At 45.0% G+C, this 18682-nt stretch overlaps 2 protein-coding genes across 13 annotated transcripts in view; both read left to right on the top strand.

Moving 5' to 3' along the window:
* Window positions 1–17108, top strand: part of LOC148135471 (histone H2B 1/2-like) — a 56824-nt gene extending 39716 nt beyond the window's left edge. For 10 of the 12 annotated variants that reach the window (XR_015755224.1, XR_015755217.1, XR_015755220.1 and 7 more), the window contains one exon: window positions 873–1402. The gene's annotated coding sequence lies outside the window, so the exon portion shown is untranslated. Of the gene's footprint in view, window positions 1–872; window positions 1403–4486; window positions 4616–16685 lie in introns of those variants that run through there. The other 2 variants (XR_015755221.1, XR_015755216.1) reach the window with 1 other exon arrangement.
* The window catches only part of LOC122547789 (histone H2B 1/2-like), a 116331-nt gene that overhangs the window by 60878 nt on the left and 36771 nt on the right, over window positions 1–18682 (top strand). The gene's annotated exons all lie outside the window — the stretch shown is intronic.

The following is an 18682-nucleotide window of genomic DNA, read 5'->3' as shown; positions in this document are numbered from 1 at the left end:
TCATTAAGAATATCCCACCAATCCAACAGAAATTATTCCATGCTAAACTCAAAAGATCGCTCTGCACATAATCTCTCTAAATTGTCAACTAGAAATTACTGTCCCTCATTTTCACGGCCTGCATATATCGAGGCAAAACTTCCCTTGTCCTCCACCTGTCAGCGGCAACTGGGCAGTTCACAGAGAAACATCAAAAATATCATCAGGAGGGGGCCATTCAGGCCCTCTAGTCTGCTCTGCCCATTCAAAGGGATCATGGTTGATCACCCAACACAGTCCCCTGTCTCCCCGCACTCTCCCTTTACCCCCTAAGAACTCAATCCAAATCCTTCCTGAACAACATTCAGTATTCTGGCCCTGACTGCTTTCTGTGACAGAGAATTCCACAGGCTCCCCACTCTCTGGGTGAAGACATTTCTCCCATCTCAGTCCCACTCCATTTCCTTTTGACCGTGACCCTCTAGCTCTGGACTCTCTGCCCAGTCACCGGGAACACCCTCCCTGCATTTACTGTTTCATCCTTCAAATTTATAGGTTTCTATGAGATTTCCCCCTTAATTCTTCTAAACTCCAGTGAATATCATCCTAACCATTCCTGTCTCTCTCCATCTGTCAGTCCTGCCATCCCAGGACTGCCATCCTATTCTGGGAAACCTTCACTGCACTCCCTCCATAGGCACAATATCCTTCCTCAAATAAGGAAACCTCAAACTGCTCACACAGTTCTCCAGGGTGTGGTCTCACAGTGTCCAATTGTAAAGAGACATCCCTGCACTTGGACTTGAATCCTCTCACTATGAAGGCCTCCCTTATCTAAGAAAGGATATTACTCTCTCTCTCTCTCTCTCTCTCTCTCTCCCTTCCCCCCACAGATGCTGCCGACCTGCTGAGTTTCTGAAGTAATTCTTTAGAGTGTTCCTGTCAAGACTTCAGCTGGACCCCAGTGAAGAACAAGCACAGATCAAAGATGAAGAATGAATTACCTAGCTCTGAGGTTGATAGAATTCGTGGTCACATTAAATATTGTTCCAATCCCTGGTGATCGCAACAAGGTATCTGCCTTGGTGCTGGGACTGGAAGGATTCAATGGCCAGCTCTCTCCTGTCTGAGCTAAAGTTGTAATTCTCGCTGGCATTGTTTAAGGCTTACCTTTGAAGGTACCATTGAAAGTACGGTCCTGTACCTCGATACACACAATACACACTCTCGAACAAGACGATTCCCAATCGGAAACTCCATTTTATTGACTCTGGGGGTGAGGAAAACGTCAGCAACAGGAACTGGAACAAAACAAGACAAAGAGGAAATAAAAGATTGGATGTTGAAACTGTCTTTCTTTTTAGAGATGTTATCTTCTATGACAGGATAATAACTGACAGAAAGGAGAAATAAAACAACTGAGATTTCACATTGTTGCAAAGTTTCCATCTGTTATAAAATCTACACTTCAAAAGATTTGTGTTAACGATGGTAAAATCCAACCATTGCCCTCTTGATGTTTAATGGTATTACCATCACTGTCCCCAACCCCTGCTGTATCAAATCCTGAGGGTTACCATCACTAACCCCACCCCCCACAGTATCAACATCCCGGGAGTTACTGTCACTGTCCCCACCCCCAAACCACATTCAACATCCTGGGAGTTACCGTCACTGTCCCAACCCCCACCCCACTGTCAATCCTGGGGGTTAATCACAGTTCCCCCCACACCCACACTATCAACGTCCTGGGAGTTACCGTCACTGTCCCCACACCCACCTCCTGTCAACATCCTGGGGTTACCATCACTGTCCCCATCCCGCACCCCAATTTGAACATCTTCCATGCCAGTTAAAAGCAACCATCTCTCTGTTTTCAAATACCAGACTCCCATTTGTAAGGTCACAGAACCGAAACTCGTCCATGCTAACGAAGTCTCCAAACAGAACGAGCTAAATTTGCTTGTGTTTGGCCCATATTCGTCAAAACCTTTCCTATCCATGCATCTTTTCAAATGTTTCTTAGAGGTTGTTATTGTATCCTCTTCTACCACTTCCTCTGGCAGCTCATTCCAAAAAACACACCACCCTCTGTGTGATAAAGTTATCCCTCAGGTTGCTTTAAAATCTTTCCCCTCTCACCTTAAACCAATGTCCTCTAGTTTTGGACTCCCTGTCCTGGGGAAAAGACCTTGACTATTCACCTTATCCAAGCCCCTATTTCTGCAACAATATGCATATGAAACATCAAAGACCACTTAATGTGAGTCTAGCCTTGGATTGCAAGTGCACATCTAAATCATCCTTCAATATGATGAGGATTTCTGCCTCTCACACCCTTACAGGCAGTGAGTTCCAGATCTCCATCACCCTTTGAAACCTCCTACCCCTTACTTTAAATCTATGCCCCTCCCCCGGTCATTGATCCCTCCTTCAAGGGGGCAGGGGAGGTTTCTTCCTGTCTACCCTATCTACACCCCTCATTATTTTATACATCTCAATCACGTCTGCTCTAAGGAAAACAACCCCAGTCTGTCCAATCTCTCTCCATCACTGAAACTCTCCAGCCCCCAAGACAATAACCTGGTAAATCTCCCTCTGCATGCTCCCCCAGTGCTATCACATTGCTCTGATGATGTCGATATGTATAGAGTTGCTTAAAAACTCACTGAAATGGCGATATATTTGCTGTTCAGGAGAGACCCTGCCTGCTGGTTAGAAACAGCACAGTGCTAATTGCCCTCTTGACGTTTGCTGATGTTGATGATTGTGTGTACGGTTCTGCAGTGGTTGGAGTATTCCTAGTAAGCCTCCTTACCATCCTTGTAGAAAATATATTCAACTGGGGTTGAAACGACTGGTTTAACAAGGTGCTGTCTCCCTCCACTACCTCATTTCCAGTGTGGGGACTCAGCTCTAGGACTGACACAGGGATGCCTGTGATTAAACCAAACTGTTCGGCACTTTTCTAAGGCAGGAATTGCTGTTTTCAACAACAAACAGTACTCCCACCATACAGTCAGAGAGAGTTACAGAGTCACTGAGAAAGTCTGAGAGAATCAGAGGGTCACAGAGAGGCAGGGAGAAACAGAGACATAGACACACAGAGGCATATAGAGTTATATAGAAACATAGTCAGAGTCAGAAAGAGGCACAAGATCACAGCGTCATCGAGATTAATCGACATAGAGTTAAAGTAAGTCATAGACAGTCCGACAGAGAGAGATAGAGACCTCGCGGTTTATACAAGGTGCCTCACCGGGGGCGGGGGGGATCTCTCCTGTCCCCCTCCACCCCCCAATAACCACCATCCTGACCCTCGGGAACGGGACATGTTGATACAGTCCGCTGTCCCTCGGCGCTTTTCCTTCCCGCGTGGCCCCGGCGCCATTTTAGCTTCAGGCCCCGCGCGAGATGGCGGTTAACGGCCGCCTCGTGCCCCAAGTGACCGTTAGCAGCTGCTTCAGGGGAAAGGCTCTTTAAAGGGAAAAATCCCAGGGATGAAACGCTTCTCATATGAGGAGAGGTTGAGGACTCTGGTTCTTAACTTGGTGGAGTTTAGAAAGATGAGAGAGAACCTGATTGAAACTTACAGAATATTGAGAGGTCCATTCATGTATCTGTCTAGATACATCTTTATTGATGCTATCGTCTGGGGAACAAACAGACCTACGGGGTGTAGGAAGACAGTTCCTTAAATGTGGCATTGCATCTTGACACTGTGGTGAAGTGAGCGTTTGGCATGCTTGCCTTCACTGGTCAGAGCACTGACGACAGGGGTTGGGGCATCATGTTACAGCTGTACAGGATGTTGGTGAGGCCACTTTTAAAATACTGTGTACAGTCCTGGTCAACCTGCTGTAGAAAGGATCTCGTTAAACTTGAAAGGTTATAAAAAAGATTTACAAAGATGTTACCAAGGTTGCAGGGTTTGAGTTGTAAGCAGAAGCTTCATAAGCTGAGAGCTTTTCTCCCCTGGAGCGTTGGAGGCTGTGGGGTTATAAAATCACGAGGGGCACAGAAAAGGTAAATAGGTATAGTCGTTTCCCCAATGTAGGGGTGTCCCAAACTAGTGGGCATAGGTTTAAGGTGAGAGTGGAAAGATTAAAAAGGGACCTGAGAGACAAATTTATCACACAGAGGGCAGTGAGTATATGGAATGAGCTGCCAGAGGAAGTGGTAGAGGCAGGTACAATTACATGGAAGAGACATTTGTAAAGGTACATGGATAAGAAAGATTCAGAGAAGTATGCGTCAAATGCAGATAAATGGGACTAGTTGAGTTTGGACAACCTTGTCAGCATGGGCGAGTTGGGCTGAAGGGCCTGTTTCCGTGCTGCATGACTCTATGAAAATGGATGAGAATAACAAACTTTGCCTGAATGTACAGGAGGAGCTGTGACTATGTGGGGTCATTATACAAGACCAATTTCTCTTGGCAAAACATATGATTGGAACAAATCAAAAACTGACCCTGACAAATGTTATTTCCCTGTATTCTGAACAGGATGTGGCCATCTCTGCCAAGGTGGGAAGTGAATGCAATTCCGAAATGTCCTTGAACCAATCGACTTGCTCAGCCAGAAGGCAGTGAAGAGTTTGCAAAGGGTTAGGAATCACTTGCAGAGCAGAGCAGGTAAGGAGGTCAGATTTCACTCCCTTAAGGACTATCACAGACAGGAATAGCAGAAGGCCATTCAGCCCCTCGAGCCTGCTCAGCCATTCAATAGCATTGTGGCTGTCCTCATGCTCACTTTCCTGCATTTAACATGTAACCCTCAATACCTTGACTGATCAAGAATCTCCTGCTCCTGTCTCCACACACAGCTCTCTGTGGCAAGGAGTTCCAATGACTCTCAACCCTCTGAAAGAAGAAACTCCTCCTCACCCCAGTCTTCAATTTTGAACCAGATGGTTGTTTGTTCCTGACAACAGTCATCATTAGAGTCTTAACTCCAGATCTGTTTTTGTTTAAAATTGCATTCCAAATCCACCACCTGCCAAAGCAAGATTCAAATTCACATCTGCAGGGCATACCCTGGGGAGCTGAAAATATAGGATTTTGCTTCCCCATTATTTCAGAAACTGAAAGTGAATCTCATCAAAATTGAGACCAGAACAAGTTGCCCCACACCACTGAGCTAAACATTGATGTCGACAGAATCCATACAGTGTGCAAAGGGACCATTCAGCCCATCCAGTCTGTCGCAAGCCAGTGAAGAGGATCCCACCCAGACCCCTACCCTACCCCTGTAACCCTGCATTAACCATGGCCAATCCCTCTCTCTAACCTGCACGTCATAGAATCCTACAGCGTGGAAGCAGACCTTTTGCCTGTCAGGACCATATACTGACCCTCTGAATAGCATCCGACCCAGACCCACCACCTCTCCAATCCCTGTAACCCTGCATTTCCCATGACTATACCTCTTACCGTGCATAACTCTCACACTATGGGCAACTTAGCAAGGCCAATCCATCTAAACTGCATATCTTTGGACTTTTGTCGGAAACCGGAGAACCTGGAGAAGACCCATGCAGAGAAGGGGAGAATGTGCAAACTCCCAATATGTGTGTATATGTGTGTGAGTGAACGAGTGTGAGAGTGAACGAGTGTGAGAGTGAACGAGTGTGTGTGTGAGTGTGTGAGAGTGAATGAGTGAGTGAGTGAGTGAGTGTGTGAGTGAATGTGTGAGTGTGTGAGTGAATGTGTGAGTGAATGTGTGAGTGAATGTGTGAGTGAATGTGTGAGTGAATGTGAGAGTGAATGTGAGAGTGAATGTGAGAGTGAATGTGAGAGTGAATGTGAGAGTGAATGTGAGAGTGAATGTGAGAGTGAATGTGAGAGTGAATGTGAGAGTGAATGTGAGAGTGAATGTGAGAGTGAATGTGAGAGTGAATGTGAGAGAGTGTGTGTGTGCCCAATGTTTTTGCCACTGGCCATGCAGGGGTTGGTTAGCTCAGTTGATTCTATAGTAGGCTTACAATGTACAGTCACATTGACAGCTTGCGTTCAATTGCTGGTCTGGTAGAGATTGCTGTGAGTGATCATTCCCTGTGCTTTAGATGTGGTGTCCCTCAGGTTAAACCATAAAACAGTTGTTTGTCTTTTCTCCCCCACACCTCTTTCTCCCTCTCTCTAATGAGACAATGGTGACTTCACATTAATCACCTGCTAAAAACATAACTTTGCTGATTAAAAATTAACTGCCCTCTTTTTCACTGCAAAATAACTTGTATTTTTCCTCCCTGATGCACTATTGGAGTGAGCTGTAAATAAAAGAGAAGACACTTTACCTATCTAAATGAAGTGGGAGAGGGTGCACAGGGAGATTTACCAGCATATTGCCTTGGGGGCTGCAGAGTTTCAGTGATTGAGAGAGGTTGGACAGACTGGGGTTGTTGTCTTTACAGCAGAGTAGATTGAAAGAGAGGGATGTATAAAATGATGAGGGATGAAGATAGGGGAGGCAGGAAGAAACTTTCCCCGCTTAATGGAGGTGGGGAAGGGGTATAGAGTAAAGGTAAGGGCCAGGAGGTTTCAAGGAGATGTGAGGAAAATCTTGTTCACCCAGAGGGTGATGTGCAATCTGTAAGTCACTGCCTGTGAGGGTGGGAGATGCAGAAACTCTCATCACATTGAAGGAGGATTTAAATGTGCACTCGTGACGCCAAGTGCTGGGGAAATGGGATTAGAGAATATCGAGATGGTTGTTTCTGACCAGCACAGACTCTGGCCTTTTTCTGGGCTGCAGATTTCTCAGAAAATATGACTAACTCACTTTCAGATGTGTATTCTACATCCAAGATACCATCTTGCGTGATTTTGTACATTTGATGTTCAGAGATGAGAGGTTTGTCATCGAAAGAGAGATTCATCAGTTAAGGCCAATGTTCTCTGGCGTTTAGATGAATAAGGGAGATCCAACTGAGGGATATAGGGCGATAAAGGGGTTGGGATTGACAAAGGAGACAGAGAGGATGTTTCCTCAGGTGTGACAATTTAGAACGAGAGGGTCATTGTTTCAGGAGAAGGGAATGGAACAGATTGAAACGAGAGATGTTGAGAAATGTCTCCCCTCCACGGCAGAGGGGGTGGGAATCTCTGGGCATTCACTTCCAAGTAGGCATGTCGGGACACTCAATAAATTGAAGGAGGGGACAGACAAATTGTTAATCAGTGAGGGGCTGAAGGGAGCGAGGGCAGGAAACTGCAGTGAGGCTGGGATGAGATCAGCCGCAGCTGTATAGAATGGGGGAAGCAGGGTCCCGAGGGCTCCTAGCCCGCATGTTGTATTGATTGTCCAACTGCCTGAACACTTTTTAGTGTGGGTGCCTCATAGCACATGCTCAGAAAGCTCTGAATCTGAGGGCCTAAACTGTGTGATGCACCACAGTCCATGCATCTCTTAGTAACCAAGACCATAAGATATAGCAGCCATTCGGCCCATCAAGTCTGCTCTGCATTCCATCATGGCTGATATGTTTGTTAACCCTATTTTCCTGCCTTCTCTCTGTAATGGTTAATCCTCCTCTTGATCAAGAACCTATCTCTGTCTTAAAGACATAAATGACAGCTGTCTGCAGTAATGAATTCCACAGATTCCCCACTGTCTGCCTGAAGAAATTCCTCCTCATCTCAGTTATAAAAGGAGTCCCCTTCACGCGGAAGCTGTGCCTTCGAGTCCTAGTCTCTCCTGTTCGTGGAAACATCTTCTCCATGTCCACTCTATCCGGGCCTCTCAGTATTCTCCAAGTTTCAACCAGATTCTCCCTCACCCTTCTAAACACAACCGAATCCAGACTCCTATTCCTCAACCTCTCCTCATATGACAAGCTCTTCATCCCTGGGATTTTTCTGGACTCCTTCCACATTCAGCACATCCTTCCTTAGGATGCTCACAATGTTCCAAATATGGTCTGACCAGAGCCTGATACAGCCTCAGCAGTACATCCCTGCTCTTGTATTCTACACCTCTTGAAATGAATGCTGACATTCCATTTGCTTAACTGCCAACTGTAACTGCCCATCAACCTGAAGAGAATCCTGAACCTGGACTCCCAACTCCATTTGTGCTGCAGATTTTTGAACCTTTTCACCATTTAGAAAAGTCAACCCCTCTATTCTTCCTACTAAAGTACATAACTGCCCATGTTCCCATTTCTCAACATCTCCTGTTTCAATCTGTTCTATCCCCTTCTGCCATTTTGTGGCACACTCTCCTAGCCAAACCCTTCTGTAGCCTCACCCCTTCCTCAATACTACCTGTCCTTCCAGCTATCTTTGTGTCATCAAAGAAACACTCAGTACAATGAAATGGCAATGTTCCTCATGTGAATGATGCTAGACCTAGAGAAAATGGCTCCTTGCCCCCAAAGACCAAGGCCAGAAGGGACCACTGTTGGACTGAGGCAATCAACAGATTGATGTCCCAGGTTCTAAAAAGTAGGTATCCCCTGAAAACAAGATGAAAGATAAAGCAATTAGCCATCAGTTCCCTCTTCCAATTCACACTGCCCTGTTGATAATTTAGTTGACAGATGATATGGAACATCTCTATGATTTAGATGATTGCAAACACTATCGATGATTAATAAATTCAAATGTTAAAAAATTTGAAAAGCTTGGGCGGACCTTCGCTTCATGCTATAAACAAGAGAAATACGAGCAATGTTTAAATGTGGCTGGGTTTCTGAGGGATAAGATAAAATCTTAACCAGAGAAAATCTCCACTTTCACTGAACCAGAAATGTTATAAAATGTATATATATTATATTCTTTACCAGCCTTTCTTGGTTTGAGATAGTGAAAACTGAGTACACCAAACTGCTATCTGTTTTGGAGTCATCTATAATCAAAAAAACAATAATGCCTCAAAATTAAATATGGAGTGATAATTAAGGTCACAGCCCCAACCCAACAATAATATAAACTGAAGCTCTTGGCGATATAGGAACATTTTCAAAGCAGTTCACGAACCAGGTGATTCAATAACATCGAATATTTATTTTGCATCAACATTCACTACAAAGTTTGCACCTACCCTTCCAGAACAAGCTCACAGAGGGAAGGTGAAGGCCCTGGGGTAATTTACAATTTTTTTATTATTAATCACTCATGACACATGGGTAACACCCACTGGACCCTGCGTTTATTGCCCAACTCATTCCCGGTGGCCTACGTGAGAAGATAGGGATAAGCTGCTTTCTTGAACTGCTGCAGTCCATGTGCTGTGGATAGAAATGCATTGCCCTGAGGGAGGGAATTCCACGATTTTAACCCAATGACACTGAAGGAATAGTGTTATATTTCAAAGTCAGAACACTGCATGGCCCAAAGGGAAACTTGTAGAGGGTGGGTGTTCCCACGTATCTGCTGCACTTGTCCTTCCACAAGGAAGTGGTCATGGGTTTTGAAGGTGTTGCCTGAGGATCTCTGGTGTATTTTCGCAATATGTCTTGGTATTGCTGCTAGTGAGCATTGGTAGTAGAGGGAGTGGATGTGGTTCCAATTAAGTGGGGACTGCTTTTTCCCTGGATGTTGAGCTTTTCAAATATTGTTGGAGCTGCAACCATCCAGGCAAGTGGGGAGCATTCCATCACACTCCTGACTTGAGACTGAGATACTTGGAATGGCTCAATCAGGGAAGACTCTGACCGTATGTATCCCTCTAAGGAATAAAGGAATAAAATCATGAAGAATCAATATTGTTCTATCTTCTTCAGATGGATCCCAGGGTCTACCCTACAAACTCCAGTATGAGTCACACCCATCACACACAGCCTCCCTCACATATACTGAAAGCCTTTGATTTTCTGCCGTTGAGTAATAATTCTCAAAGTATGTCCCTTTTTCGTGGATCTCGAGGTTTGTAAATAAAATGATTAGTTGCCATGCTGTATCCCTATGTTCTTCACTGAAGAGTACATGGCTCCAGCACAGCTCAAAACTAAAGAGTCAAAAGAAAAGATGGAAAATTGTCTTCAACAGCAGTCAGACAGTCCCCAGGTGGCAAATAATATCTATCCCTGCTGAGTTTCTCCAACAATTTCTGTATTTCTTTTCATTTCTGACATTCATTGCCTGAAGAAAGCTAATGGCCTTTATATTGAGAGGACTGGAGTACAGGGATGCAGAAGGGATGCTGCAGTTATACAAAACCCTGGTTGGACCCCACTTGGAGCAGATCTGGGCACCACACCTGAGGAAGGATAGATTGGCCTGGGAGTACAGCGTGAGTTTACAAGATTGATACCTGGGCTTCAGGGGTTAGGAGGAGAGATTACAAAAAGTAAGCCTGTTCTGTCCAGAATTTACAGGGTTTAGGGATGATCTGATCAAAGATATTAACAGGAGAAGACAGGGTATAGAAATTGAAAGTGTTTCCACTGGTTGGGGATCCTTGAACTAGGGAGAGCATTGCTGGAGAATTAGGGCCAGACTGTTCAAGAGAGATGTTAGGAAGTACTACTACGCACAAAGGCTGGGAAAGGTTTGGAACTCTCTTCCATAAACAGCAGGCATTGCTGGATCAGTTGTTAGTTTTAAATCTGAGAGAGAATTTTCTTTTGTTCAACAAAGTTATTAAAGGGGATGGGGCACAGACAGGTCAATGGAGTCAGGACACAGATCTGCCATTGAATGGTGGAACAGGATCAAGGGGCTGAATGGCTTCATCCTGCTCCTTTATATGAATATTCCACATTAATAAATCATGGAATCCCCTGCAGTTACAAAATAGCATTTCCACACATCAGAGCAATTAGTGATTTCAAATAGAAACTGAAAGTCCAAATATTTTATTTTCACATGTTCCAGATCCCCACCATCGTCTGGGTGAAACAATCTTCAAATCCCTCTCCAAACCTCTTACCGTTCACTTTAAAATGATGTCCCCCCTTGTTACTGACCCTTCGATTAAGGGAAACAGCTGTTTCCTGCCCCCTGTCCTCATAATAGCATCATAGAGTCATACAGCAAGGAAACAGACCCTTCAGTTCAACTAGTCCATCCCGACCATAATCTCAACCTAAACTAGTCGCACTTGTTTACACTTGGCCCATATCTCTCTAAATCTTTCCTATTCTTGTACTTATCTAAATGTCTTTTAAACATTATAACTGTCCTTTTATCCGCCACTTCATCTGGGAGTTAAATCCACACGTGTACCGCTAGCTATAAAAAAAGTTACCCATCATGTCATTTTTAAAAATGTTTCTCCTCTCACCTGAAAACTATGTCCCCTGGTCTTGACGCTCCCCCCCCCCCCCCCTTGGGAAAAGACACCTACCATTCACCTGATCTATGCCCATCATAAACCTCTATACCCCTCAAACGTCTGCACTCCAGTGATAATAGTCCCAGCCCATCCAGCCTCTCCTCATAACTCAAACACTCCATTCCCAACAACATACTGATATATCTTTTCTGAACTCTCTCCAACTTAATAATGTCCTTCCCATAACAGGGCAACCAGAACTGGACACAATACACCAGAACAGGCTTCACCAGTGTCGTGTACAACCACAACATGGTGTCCGAACCCCAACGCTCAATGGTCTGAGCAATGAAGGCAAGTGTTCTAAACACCTTCTCAAACACCCTGTCTACCTGTGACACAAACCCCAAAGAATTATATACCTGAACCCGTAGGTCTTTCTGCTGTACAACACTACCAATCTTACAGACCTCTATCATGACCCCTCCACCATCAACCATCTCTGTTGTTCAGGAAACAACCCAAACTTCCTTCCAACACTTCCAGAGATTTGTTTTTGTTGATCTTCCCAATCAGACGAATACCAGCATGAACACTGACCAATACATGATGATGTAAGATCAGCAGCTCACAGATTCACACTCACCATTCAATAGACTTGACCAGATTCCTGCATATTCAAAATTTCTTGCAGGTCTGTCGATTTCCCATCACCTCCCTTGGAATGAAATATTTCCAGACCATTACCCAACCGAGTCCTTCTGTTTGCATGTAAAAATCCCTGGCAACAAGGTCACTGAGCCAAGGTCCCAAGGAATGACCTCCTGGAATTGTCCAGAATCTGGTTCAGAACTTATATGTTCATAGAATCATAGTATTTTACTGTAGGGAAGGAGGCCATTCATATCTGTACCAGCTCCTGAAAGAGCTACCCAGCTAGTCCCACTTTCCAGCCCTATCTCTGTAGCCCTCCAACATCAAATTTATATCCAGCTCTCTATTCGAACCTCCTATGGAATCCACCTCCCAAGCAGCACATTCCAAACCCAACAACCCAATAAGTTTCTCCCCATCTCACTCTCTCACTGACAATCTTGAAATTCTAGCCAGCCAGTTTCTAATAAACAAATGAATGGGAAACAATAACTTGTTCTCCCGTCAGAATTTGTTCAAATTTTCAACGCCTCAATAAGGTCATCACTTCATCTGAAATCCCTCATTGTTGTATGAAAAGGATACCATCTCCTTCACACTGTCAGGTTTGAACAGCCTTCCTTAAATAAGGTATCCAGAACAGAACAATATCAGCCTGGGTAAGAGAAGGCCAACTCCCTTTGTTAAATGTATTTCTAAATTCAGCTTCTGTTGCCTGCGTCGGTAAGGTGTTATACACTTACAAAGAAATATCCAACAGATCAAAGGTTTATCTCCAATGCGATCTAATATTCTCCATTCAATGCTTGTGCTGTCACCGGAATTAATTTCTTTTCTGCCCTCTGCTTTGTGTTGGGTTAGCTCAATTGGCTGAAATGTGGAGTAAGATTGACAGCGTGGGTTTAAATCTCTGTCTCACTCTCACTCTCCAGCTGAGGTCCACCAGTGTCTTGTACACCTTCAACATCACCTCCTTGTTCTCAGTCTCTATGCCCCTATTAATAAAGCCGAGGATGCTGTGTGTTTTATTAACTGCTCTCCCCTTGTTATGCTACCTTCACTGATCTGTGGACATATACCCCCAGACTCCCTCTGCTCCTACACCTGCTTTAGTTTTTTTACCCCCCCCCCCCAAATCTATTGTTTTCCATTTCTTTGAACCAATGTCATTCCCCAAATTTGTGTTGAATCAATTTTGTCTTTATTTTAGGATGTTCATGAATTAAAGGTCACTAAGCCAAGAGTGGCACAGTGGCACAGTGGTTAGCACTGCTGCCTCACAGCGCCAGAGACCCGGGTTCAATTCCTGCCTCAGGCGACTGACTGTGTGGAGTTTGCACATTCTCCCCGTGTCTGCGTGGGTTTCCTCCGGATGCTCCGGTTTCCTCCCACAGTCCAAAGATATGCAGGTCAGGTGAATTGGCCATGCTAAATTGCCCGTAGTATTAGGTAAGGGGTAAATGTAGAGGAATGGGTGGGTTGCGCTTCGGTGGGGCGGTGTGGACTTATTGGGCCAAAGGGCCTGTTTCCACATTGTAATTAATCTAATCTAATCTAAAACCTATTTTGTTAAATCAAACCTCATTTTCTCCATCCTAGTTGTTTTGCTACTAACGAACAATATAACTCCACAAGAACGTACAGTGTAGGATCAGGTTGAGTCCATTTGGCCTATCAGGAACCTACTCCGCTATTCCATATGATCGCAGCTGATCGCATCTCAGCCTCAATCCCATCTCAGCCTCAACCCCACTTTCCTGCAAACACTCAGCCTCAACCCCACTTTGACCCATCACTGATTAACAGTCTGTCTGTCTCCTCCTCCAACTTATGCAGTGTCCTGGAGGGTGGGGGGAGTGATCCCACAGATTTACAACCCCTTCCTCACTTCAGAGATTTCATTCCTCAATATCTCTGTTTTCAATCTTCCCACACCCTGATCCTGAACCGATAACCTCTCGTTCAAGATTCTCCCACAAGAGCAAACATCCTCTCTTCATCTCCATTGTCAATACCCCCTTTAGCATCTTATAGCCCTCAGTCAGTTCTCCTCTCTATACAAAATTGTACCAGTCTGTTTTCATAAGACTTACCTTTTCATCTTGGCGATCAATTCAGTGATCTCCTTTGAACTCCTGGAGGGATTCAACTACATCCCTCCTCAAGGAAGGGGACCAAAACTATTCACAGTACTCCGGGAAACCCCAATCGCTTGTACAGTTGCAGTAACAATTATCTACTTCCATACTCCATTCCTTTCACATTAAATGCCTTCCTTGTGACCTGCTGTAGCCTGTACACTACTTTGAGATTCATCCACACGGACATCCTGTTCCCTTTGCACTGACATTTTGGACTTTCTCTCCTGTTCAGATGATAACTTGCCTTTTTCAATTCTTCCAACTGCAATGGATAACCTCACCACTGATGGGACTGACCAACGCTCAGTTCAGTGTCTAACGGAAATTGAGAGAGTGTCCTCGATTTGAACTGTTATGCTTTAGATTTGCAAATGAGTCAGACACCATGATCCATTTGCTCCAATTTGTCTCACAAATGTAAAAATGTTGGCTTTGCACCCCAGAGTGATTTTTCAGCCCATTCGGACAGTGTTTGAATGCTGTTACAAGTTGTTAACCACCTCACTAACTTACCTGTGCCACCGGGAACTGCTGGAAGAATCAGCTGGAGAAAATAAGGGAGAAAGAACATGTTTTACTGTAAATATTCAGCTTCACCTGCTAGCAAATGAATCTGGATTCCTTGACTGATGCGCAAGCAACAATTATTCCAATTGTCATCTTTAGTTTATAACTGTGCTGACCATTCTTCTGAACACAACACATTACTTGAGGAGACATAAAAAGTAATTTCATCTGCCACTTGTTCAGCCTGTCCTCATCCTCACAAAGCACGTTCCACACCGTGTTTTTTTTTAAGTTCACTGATGGGTTGTGGAAATCACTGGCTGGGCCGTGAATTTATTATCCATCCCAAGTTGACCCCTTGGGAATGAGATAGTGAGCTGCCTTCTTGAACCACTGCAGTCCCTGTGCTGTTGGTAGACCCACAATACCATTAGAGAGGGAATTCCAGGATTTTGACCCAGCAACACTATAAACGAACAGCTGATATATTTCCAAGTTGGATGGTGAGTGCTCAGGGGGAAACTTGCAGGAGGTGGTATTCTCATGTACCTGCTGTCCTTGCCCTTCTAGATGGAAGTGATTATGGGTTTAGAAGATGCTGTCTGAGGAACTTCTGCAGTGCATCTCACAGATGGTACACACTGCTACTGAACACGGATGGTGGAGAGAGTGGATGTGGTGCCAATCAAGCATGGGCTGTGTTGTCTCTGGATGGTGTTTGGCTTCTCAAGTGTTGTCGACAAGGTGCATTGCAGAAGTGAGTGAGTGTCTATGTGCGTGCACATGAAAGTGTGTGTGTGTGTGTGTCAATAGAATGTCTGTATTTCTCTGACACACACATGCACACCTTCATACACTCATTCAAACACACTCGCACCCAAACTCTCTCAGACACACACCCTCATACGCTCTATGTGAGCAACATTAATTTGAAACCCACGTTCAGTCCCAACTGGAGAACAATCACTAGCATTACCTGCCAGAGTGTCTCACCCACCTTGTTTCCTGGTCCAGAGTTTAATGGGAAGCAATGTGACAAGAGAAAGGATCACAAAACAGTGGGACAATGAGTTCTGCCATCTCAGCACTGTGTTCCTGTGCTGGATTCAGAGAGGGATTTCCTGTCAACAACATCATTGCTTCAGCAAACACCAACCCCAGTGTTTCCTGTTGCCCTTATCCCCTGCCAACACCCATCCATTTGGAGGGAAACCCCTGTATCTGTGAAATTCACTCCATTTCCTCACCATTGCAGTGACATCACTGTTTCTGAGCAGCCTGTCTTCATTAACAACATCCCAACAATCCAACCCAGACTATTCAATGCTAAACTCAAAAGATCACTCTGCACTCATATCTCTCGAAATTGTCGAATAGAAATTACTGTCCCTCATTTTCACAGCCTACATATATCGAGGCAAAACTTCCCTTTGTCCTCCACCTGTCAGCAGCAATTGGGCCATTCACAGAAAAACATCGAAAATATGATCGTGAAGAGGCCTTTTGGCCCCTCCAGCCTGCTCCGCCCATTCAATGAGATCATGGCTGATCACCCAATTTGATCCTGTATCTCCCTGCGCTATCCCTTTAGCCCCTAAGAACTCTATCAACTCCTTCCTGAATAACATGCAGTATTCTGGCCCTGACTGCTTTCTGTGGCAGAAAATTCCACAGGCTCTCCACTCTCTGCATGAAGACATTTCTCCCCATCTCAGTCTTGCTCAGTTTCCATTAGACTGTGACCCCCTCGGTTCTGGACTCTCTACCTGGTCACTGGGAACACCCTTCCTGTGTTCACTCTGTCTCGTCCTTGTTCAAATTGAGAGGTTTCTATGGGATTTCCCATTAATTCTTCCAAACTCTAGTGAATATCATCCTAACCAATCCAGTCTCTCTCCATCTGTCAGTCCTGCCATCCCAGGAATCACACATGGAAATCTGCTGTACAACCTCATGAGATCCCAAAATACGCACACAGTTCTCCAAGGTAGCCAGCCAGCCCTGCTCCTGGACTTGAATCCTCTCGCTATGAAGGCCTCCCTTATCTGAGAAAGGATGTTACTCTCCTCATCGCTCCCCCCACCCCCTCCAAATCGCATAGCTGCCGCCATACATTCTGGATTTTTCCAGCACTTTGGGTTTATAACCTGTAACATTAACTCTCTCTCTCTCTCTCTCTCCACAGATGCTGCAGACCTGCTGAGTTTCTGAAGCAAGTTTTTAAAGAGTGTTTATGTCAAGTTTTCAGCCGGTCCCCAGTGAAGAACGAGTACTGATCACGGATGAAGAATGGATTACCTGGCACTGTGTGGTCGGAATTACTGGTCACATTAAGTATTGTTGCACTGGGACCCCTGTTGATCACAACAGACTGGTATTGGCCTTGGTGCTGGGACTGGAAAAATTCAGTGGCCAGCTCTGTCCTGTCTGAGCTAGAGTTGTAATTCCCGCTGGCATTGTTTAAGGCTTTCTGTTGAAAGTAGGGTCCAGTACCTCCGCTCATTACACACTCTGGAATGAGACAACTCCCAATCAGAATCTCCGTTATAGTGGCTCTGGGGGTGAGGAAATCCCCAGCAACAGGAACTGGAACAAAATAAGACAAAGAGGAAATAAAAGATTGGATGTTGAAATTGTCTCTGTTTTTCATGGATGTTATCATCGATGACATGATGATAATTGATGGAAGGGAGACATAAAACAAGCGAGATTTCACATCATTGCAAAGTCTTCCTGTGTTGTACAATCTACACTTTGAAAGATTTGTGTAAACTATGGATGGCCAAATGGTACATCATCCAACCATTGCCTCTTGATGTTCAATGGTGTTACCATCACTGTCCCCACCCCGCTGCACTAACAACATCCTTGGGGGTTACTGTTACTGTCTGCACCCCAGACTACTATCAACATACTGGGGGTTATCGTCACTGTCCCCATCCCACTGCACTAACAACATCCTAAGGGTTACTCACTGTTCCCACTCCCACCCCACTATAAATATCCTGGGGGGTTACCATCACTGTGGCCAACCCCACCCTAGTATGAACATCTTTGGTATTAACTTCAGCCTCCTTCAGCTCGTATTGTCTCAGCTTTGACCTTTTTCTGATGGATTGTTTAACAAGGAATTGTAAACTCAGATCTCCAGCACAGTGGGCAGCACGGTGGCACAGTGGTTAGCACTGCTGCCTCGCAGCGCCAGAGACCCGGGTTCAATTCCCGACTCAGGCGACTGACTGTGTGGAGTTTGCACGTTCTCCCCGTGTCTGCGTGGGTTTCCTCCGGGGGCTCCGGTTTCCTCCCACAGTCCAAAGATGTGCAAGTCAGGTGAATTGGCCATGCTAAATTGCCCGTAGTGTTAGGTAAAGGGGTAAATGTAGGGGTATGGGTGGGTTACGCTTCGGCGGGTCGGTGTGGACTTGTTGGGCCGAAGGGCCTGTTTCCACACTGTAAGTAATCTAATCTAATCTAAGAAACGGGACCTTCAGCTGACCGAATCCATGTTAGTCAAAAGTAGCCAACTCTCTATTCTCTAATACCATTTTCCCAATCATAAGGTCACACAGCATGGAAATAGGCCTGTCGGCCCAGCGTGTCCATGCTGACCAGGTCTCACTCACGAAACTAGTCCCATTTGTTTACGTTTGGCCCAAATCAGTTGAAACCTTTCCTATCCATGTATCTTTTCAAATCTCTTTTAGAGGTTGTTTTTGTACCACTTCCACCACTTCCTCTGGCAGCTCATTCCAAATATAAAGCACTTGTCAGACCATATTTGGAACATTGTAAGCTGTTTTGGGCCCCCTATCTCAGAAAGGATGTGCTGAACTTGGAAGGGGTCCAGAGGGCGTTTACAAGAAAGATCCCAGGGATGAAGAACTTGTCATATGATGAGACATTGAGGACTCTGGTTCTTAATTAGAAGGGTGAGGGAGAAACTGATTGCAAGTTACAGAATATTGAGAGGCCTGGATAGAGTGGACATGGAGAAGATGTTTCTATGAGTAGGAGAGATGAGGACCCAAAAGCACAGCTTCAGAGTGAAGGGATGTCTCTTTAGAACTGACATACTGTTGGGCTGGTGGGGGGAGGCGGAAAAGGGGGGAGAGGTAACAAACGACTTACCAAGGATAAGCAATGGGGCACAGGTCTCTGGCATAGAGTATGTCCATGTTGCTC

The sequence above is a fragment of the Chiloscyllium plagiosum genome, unplaced genomic scaffold (genome assembly GCF_037043375.1).
Source record: "Chiloscyllium plagiosum isolate Xiang-an unplaced genomic scaffold, Cpla_swu_hap1 HiC_scaffold_49, whole genome shotgun sequence".
NCBI lineage: Eukaryota > Metazoa > Chordata > Chondrichthyes > Orectolobiformes > Hemiscylliidae > Chiloscyllium > Chiloscyllium plagiosum.
The sequence above is the reverse complement of the archived record's forward strand: the minus strand, read 5'-3'. Positions and strand labels throughout refer to the sequence as shown.